The sequence below is a fragment of the Humulus lupulus genome, chromosome 6 (assembly GCF_963169125.1).
Source record: "Humulus lupulus chromosome 6, drHumLupu1.1, whole genome shotgun sequence".
In the NCBI taxonomy this organism is placed as follows: Eukaryota; Viridiplantae; Streptophyta; class Magnoliopsida; order Rosales; family Cannabaceae; genus Humulus; species Humulus lupulus.
In genome coordinates this window covers 212,348,639-212,354,663 of record NC_084798.1, presented here as the reverse complement: position 1 = coordinate 212,354,663, position 6,025 = coordinate 212,348,639, and the positions used below count along the sequence as shown (strand labels likewise).

The window sequence follows — 6,025 nt, the reverse complement described above, 5'->3', positions numbered from 1 at the left end:
GTTAAAATCACATCTCTATCAGCCATTTCTCATATGGCTTTAAGAAATTCATCTCAATATTGTGTAACAACAAATCTACACAATAATGGGTGATATTTAGGAGTTACAAATTTGTGATGAATTTGTAACACCAAATATGTTACATGTTTGGATATTTCACATATATCCAAATAATGTAACTCTCTATTATATGTTACAATGTGTGACACTCTATGTCACATTTATTTATTCTAAAACATTATATTATAAAATAATATAGCAGTGAGACCAATCTCAGAGTGTGTATTCTACCAAAAGGAAGGAAGGTGGATATGTTATGGGAAATCCCGAGGTATTAGGGAAAAAAGGTGGCGGTTTTCTAAAATGTGATATTTTTGGGAAACTTGCATTCCTTAAAAAACCCTGATTTTGTACCCGATATCTTGGTGTGCAAGATATGGTTTCTAATATTTAAAAAACCCAAAAAAGGAACCATTTTTGCCCCCTTTTTTCTAATGTCTATCAGTCGAAGCACCCTAATCCTAGTGCATTAAACTAGCAAATGGGTCGAGAATAAATCCTAGCACCCATGGTGTAACAAACGTATAAAGATATATATATAATGCAAAGAAGCCATGAACCGAAGACTTACACAATGTGATCGGTGGAAACAGAGAAATGGATGATCAAAAGAGCGGTTGCAAGTACGATCTCACTGAGTCAAAAAGTCCAACCGTGCTTTGTCTTCTCGGCTTTGAGAACATGCAAGAACTAGGTAAGAAAGGCTCTAGTCTTTTCTTTCTGAAAGTTTGAGTGTGAAGAAAAGTGAAGAAGACAAGCGAGGACATATTTATAGGCCCACAAGGATGATAAGAGTTGAATTAATCTGGGCCATTGGCCAGATTCCATATCAGATCTGAAGGCCAGGGACAAATGACATGATGGTACAATTAAGTTGGCAGGCGAACGATCTTGGGCAGAGTTTCAAGGCACTCAAGTACCTTGAGTGAGCAATGCCCAGCTGACACGTGTCCATACTCGAGTGTGTGACGGAGTGGTTCCCGAAGGAAGTAGTTCAAAAGTTTCCTTCTCAGAGGATTCGAACTAATACTTTTGAGGGGGCAAAATGTTACACCCAGATTTTGAGACCCCGAGATTATGATCTCGAAAGCTGGACTCGTCAACTATGAGCTCGAGATATCTAAAACGCGTGTGCAGGGCCCAGATGTCGAACCCTCGAATCAAGAAGGCAACCTCGAATACATTTTTAACCTCGAAGTTCTTTCTAAGATCGAAAGGACTTAGCATCGGGAGATATCCGATGTCGGGTGCCTTCAGATCAAGTGGCCCGAGCTTGGCATGAGTATAAGCTCGGAGTGTAACAGCCTCGGTGGTATTTAACCGCTCCAAGCTGGTCTTGGGGTAAGGTAACTAGCTCATAACTTATCTATAGATCTGGACCGACATGATGCTGATTGCCAACCTCGAACGCTTAATGGGTCATCCGATGAGACGCGTTCCATGCATTTAAAGATATTTATTGTTGTAACATCCCAACATTAAAGGGATATTAACAAGTCTGTTATGCACCCCTGGTCTTCAGGGGACATTTCCTTGTATATAGGAATTATAGAATTTAATATCATTATTTTTATTAATGAATAAGAGTATCTTCTCGAAATATGTGGGTATGAACTCTGAGAACCCTCTATAAATAGGGAGGTCATGAACATTTGTAAAGGACGGATCTTTTGATATCTTGAGAGAAATTCTGGAGAATTCATCCCTGAAGGATTTCCAAAAGACTCTGAAGTCTTAATAAAATAGACTCGTGGACTAGGCAGAGTTAACGGCTGAACCACGTAAAATTCTTGTTGTCCTACTGTATTGTTCATCTGTGCCATAGTTCTTATTGTTTAATTGCTCTACATTTTAAGTTGATGAAAAACGGCGTCAACAAGTACAATAAAAAAGAGCATATACAACTCAATTGACTAAATTTTTCAATGACTAGCAACCTTTCTCTCAATCTCTTTCTTTGAATGAACACTTTTTGTCCACTTTAAACATAGGAATAATCAACTATGGCAGCATCATGACATTTTTTTTTTGTTATACCTTTCCCAATGATAGAGCCCTTTGCAACCCTGCATAATAAAATTAGATCAATATCAGACATAATAAAGATGAGTAAAGAGTGAAACACAAAAGCCATTCTTATGTTGCACTCTCAAGAACGAAACAAGCATTCATAAACCTAACGCATAAACTAAAGTGGCTCCACTATATCAATCAAAGAGGACAACAATTCTATCAATTAAAGAACACAAGATTTAGTCAATTCCAATAACTTGGCATATAAATAAGATAAATATATATATCTAATTTCTTAACTATTAGAAAGAAAAAAAAATTCAATTCCTAAAAATTATTTTTATCTAACATGTTATTCTTTTTCAATTCATTCTAAGAAATACTTGTAACTTGAAATGTTCAAGAAACACATGCATGATTAGAAATTAAATAATTTTTAAGTTCTATGAAAAAAGAATTCAAGAGCATTTAGCTTTTATATTAAAATCTGTCCATTTATAAACTATCTCAAAAACTAGGACACCAGAGCAAGACTCAATTGGACAAAATGAATCATCATAATATAAGCTTAAATTGAGGAAAAAAAATACACAGTAATCCATACTCTTGGTCAAACCAAATTTAGAAAAAGCCAGGAAAACAACAAGAAGAAATCTCTAACATTACACCAAAGAGATAAATAATGATCTCAGTAGTGAAAAACAGAGACAAACTAAAACAGTCTTTTGCTACAATCTCTCACTCCCAAACAACCATAAGCCACTCAAGAATAAAAAAACTCACACTATCCTTACCAGCAAGACCAAAGACTGTGGACAAAAAAAAAACAAGTCTTTCCCAACCCAAACTCAGAGTAAAAAATAAAAGAAGTTACCATATGAAACATCAAAATTAATCACTAAAAGCAACAAGTAAGAGATACACAGAAACATCAACAACACTACAAAAATATTGAAGAAACAATGAGGAGAGAGGATTATAAGAATAGTTACAAATAGATACAATTAATATTTGACACTTAATTACATTTGAGATATAAGTGTTTTTTCTCTTAAATATATACATGAAAAAAAAAAACAAGGGAAGGAAAACAAGTACTACAAGGCACAATAACACTTTTAATACATGGAAGAAAAAAACACCAACATTCCTACTTGACAAGAACATGTTTACAGAAATGCTAAGTATTTAGTTTTTTAAAAAATGCCTTCTTTTTTGGTTGAATCTTACAATATAAAGAATGAGACCAAGCCTACAACTCAAACAATAATGGTACCAGTGTTCTGTAGCAATGGTACAAAGAGCTATAAAGCATGTATTACCTCAGAAAGAGCATTGCATCCCCTGAAACTAGATTCTTTTGGTTTACAAAAATACTCCATCCTGTAGTCAGTAGATGTCTCCTTGGCTAACCTCACAAGTAAATGTATACTGAGATTTCAACATTCTTTCATCAATCAAACCATACAACATAATTTTATAGAACTTACCTCTATAAATATGTCGAAATCTCCACTCTACCCCGTGCAGGTCCTTCGCAACAAGCTCTTGGGAGGGTCTCCTCTATTTATAATCCTTTGAAAAAGAAAAGACATAGTTGATTTATGCTATAGTTAAACTAGAACCAATAAACTAATTTTTTATGTAGCAAACAGCAAAATAAAACACACCAGTGGAGGAAAACAGTCATCTGCAGCTCTCCGACGAACAGAGAATCCTCCATGCGAACTGGTATCATAAGCTGTAAGAGTTTTGCATAACATATGAGGGGTTGATTTTTTTGGTGACCCTCCAATGCCCTCATCCCCTACAAACTCTTCAAGATCTTTCCCTTCTTGTTTCACTCCTACCAACTGAATAATATCCAAAGCAAAACATTCATACCATCGTCATTAATCATCCCCACTACTAAAGAAAGATGGTAAAATTTGACTAAAATTTTAGAATGAAGTAATATTCTAACACCAAATTCAAAGTCCAAACAGTAAGAGCTGATACTTTACTAGACAGTAGACATTCAAACACATTCGCATCGCACACACATATATAAATTTTTTAAATAATTATCTTACAGGATCAATAACAGTTAGCCATTATATATCAATGGATTTTACAGATATGATACAAAGGGAACGCAGAGATCTTTCAAAAAAAAAATTATTGTAACAAATAAATAGCATTTAGACTTCTCTTTCTGTTTTGCCAGGGACAAGGGAGATGATAGCTAACCTTTGGAGATAGTTTTCCAGAAGCATTTCAAGTTCTTCTTCCTCTTCTGCATAAAACAAAACAAAACAAAATCAAACCAAAATTTAATTTGTTGCAGTAATTATGTAAAAGAAAAATACAATATTGCTAGATGTCAGGATTAGAATTGCCCTCAGCAATCTGCTGTTCTACGGCAATAGAGCATTCTAAAATCTCTATTGTTGCTACTAAAGAGAGTTCATTGCATGAGTAATTTCCATGGGCTACACCAAAGTAGTGTTTCCATTGATTTAGGAGACTTAAAAAGTTGCCACTTTGGGATTTTACACATTTATGAAAGATTAAAAGAGACTAAGAAGTAATATATAGCAAAAGATTAGAGATTGAACTGTTGTTCAATTCATACTTACAGTAAATGGTCAGCATGAAAAAAGAAAAAGAAAGAAAGAAAGAATCTTATTCTTGTAATACAAAACAAACCTCAAGCATAAAAGGCATTGATGGTGCTCCATTTATATGTTTTGGGTTTAGTTGAGGCCATAGAGTTTCTACAAAAGCATTGTAAAAATTGAAAAACTGAATAAAAATAAAAATGAAACTTAACAAACATTAGGAGCTTTGGAACTGTAGAAGTCGACGATGGGGAGATTGAGGACCTTCGGAGCTGTGGAACTCGGATATGTCTGAAGAAATGAACGAGAGGACAAAGAGCCCAGCCACATTGTCGCGCCGCTACCTACACCACCACCCACGACCCCTCTGCGAGACTGAGCCACCCACGACCCCTGCGCGAGACCGAGCCACCCAAGACCCCCAAGCCCCTATCATTTGCGTCATTTGCCCATTTCCAGCCCCCATTGGTTGCTCAATACCCACGATCGTTCGCCATTCGTGCTGTTCGCCGAGCGTGAGGCAGAGGGAGTTGAGAGGGTGAGTCTTGCGGCTGAGAAGTGAGAAAGAGAGAGAGATAGGGTTTAGGGGAAAAGGAAAAAAAACGTGGCTTGGGTAGAATTTTAGTTTTTATTTTAATTTTAAATACAAAATTTAATGATATTAAGAAAAAAAATACAATAAAATATTAATGATATATTATTAATTTTTATTTTCTAATTATATTTAAAAACTAACAACTTATAATTTTTTTAAATAAAATTTAAGTATATTATTCTTTGTATCATGATTCTAAGGTTACATTGGAAGACTATGAAGAAATTAGAAGAATGGTTCAGTTTCTTGATAATACTTTGCGACAGAAAGGATTCAAGAGTTAGAGAAACTGAAGAAAGGACTCTTTAATTTCGTTGCGTATACTATAAGTATTCTATCCATTGTTTCTCTTTGAATTCAATTTTAGAAACATGTTTTAGGCTATCTCGTATTAATTTGTTTAATGTTAGATATACATGAAAATAAATAAAGAACATGTATAAGTTTCCTAACAAAAGAAAGGCTCTAAACTATTACAAAAGATTTTAAAGGGGCGCAGCCCATGATCGAGATCTAAGAAGCAGGAGCATCTCCCTTGATAGCACTTGACCCCCCCTTAGCCTTCTCAGCATCCTCCTTAGCCTTCTCAGCATCCTCTTGAGCGGCTTCCTCCGCCTCTAGCCAAGCTTTCCATTTGGCCAGAAGCTTGTCCTCAAAGGTGCCCAAGAAGCTCATGTCGAGATCGGCGTTGTTGGCCCGAATCCTATACATGGCCATGTCAACTGCCCGATCCTTCCTCTGCTTAAACTCTTCGAGA

General features: G+C 35.5%; 1 long non-coding RNA gene across 2 annotated transcripts; it reads right to left on the bottom strand.

Annotated features, from left to right (window-relative positions):
* Positions 1 to 1,860: 1,860 nt before the first annotated feature.
* On the bottom strand, positions 1,861 to 5,216 carry LOC133784459 (uncharacterized). Of its 2 annotated transcripts, none has more exons than XR_009871350.1 (6): positions 4,762 to 5,216; positions 4,303 to 4,348; positions 3,744 to 3,926; positions 3,564 to 3,648; positions 3,396 to 3,481; positions 1,861 to 2,126 (listed from the first exon to the last, which is right to left on the bottom strand). It is a non-coding gene; the product is annotated as an uncharacterized LOC133784459 (long non-coding RNA). The 2 variants fall into 2 exon arrangements; XR_009871351.1 differs by having other exon boundaries at positions 4,890 to 5,216.
* Positions 5,217 to 6,025: the final 809 nt, after the last annotated feature.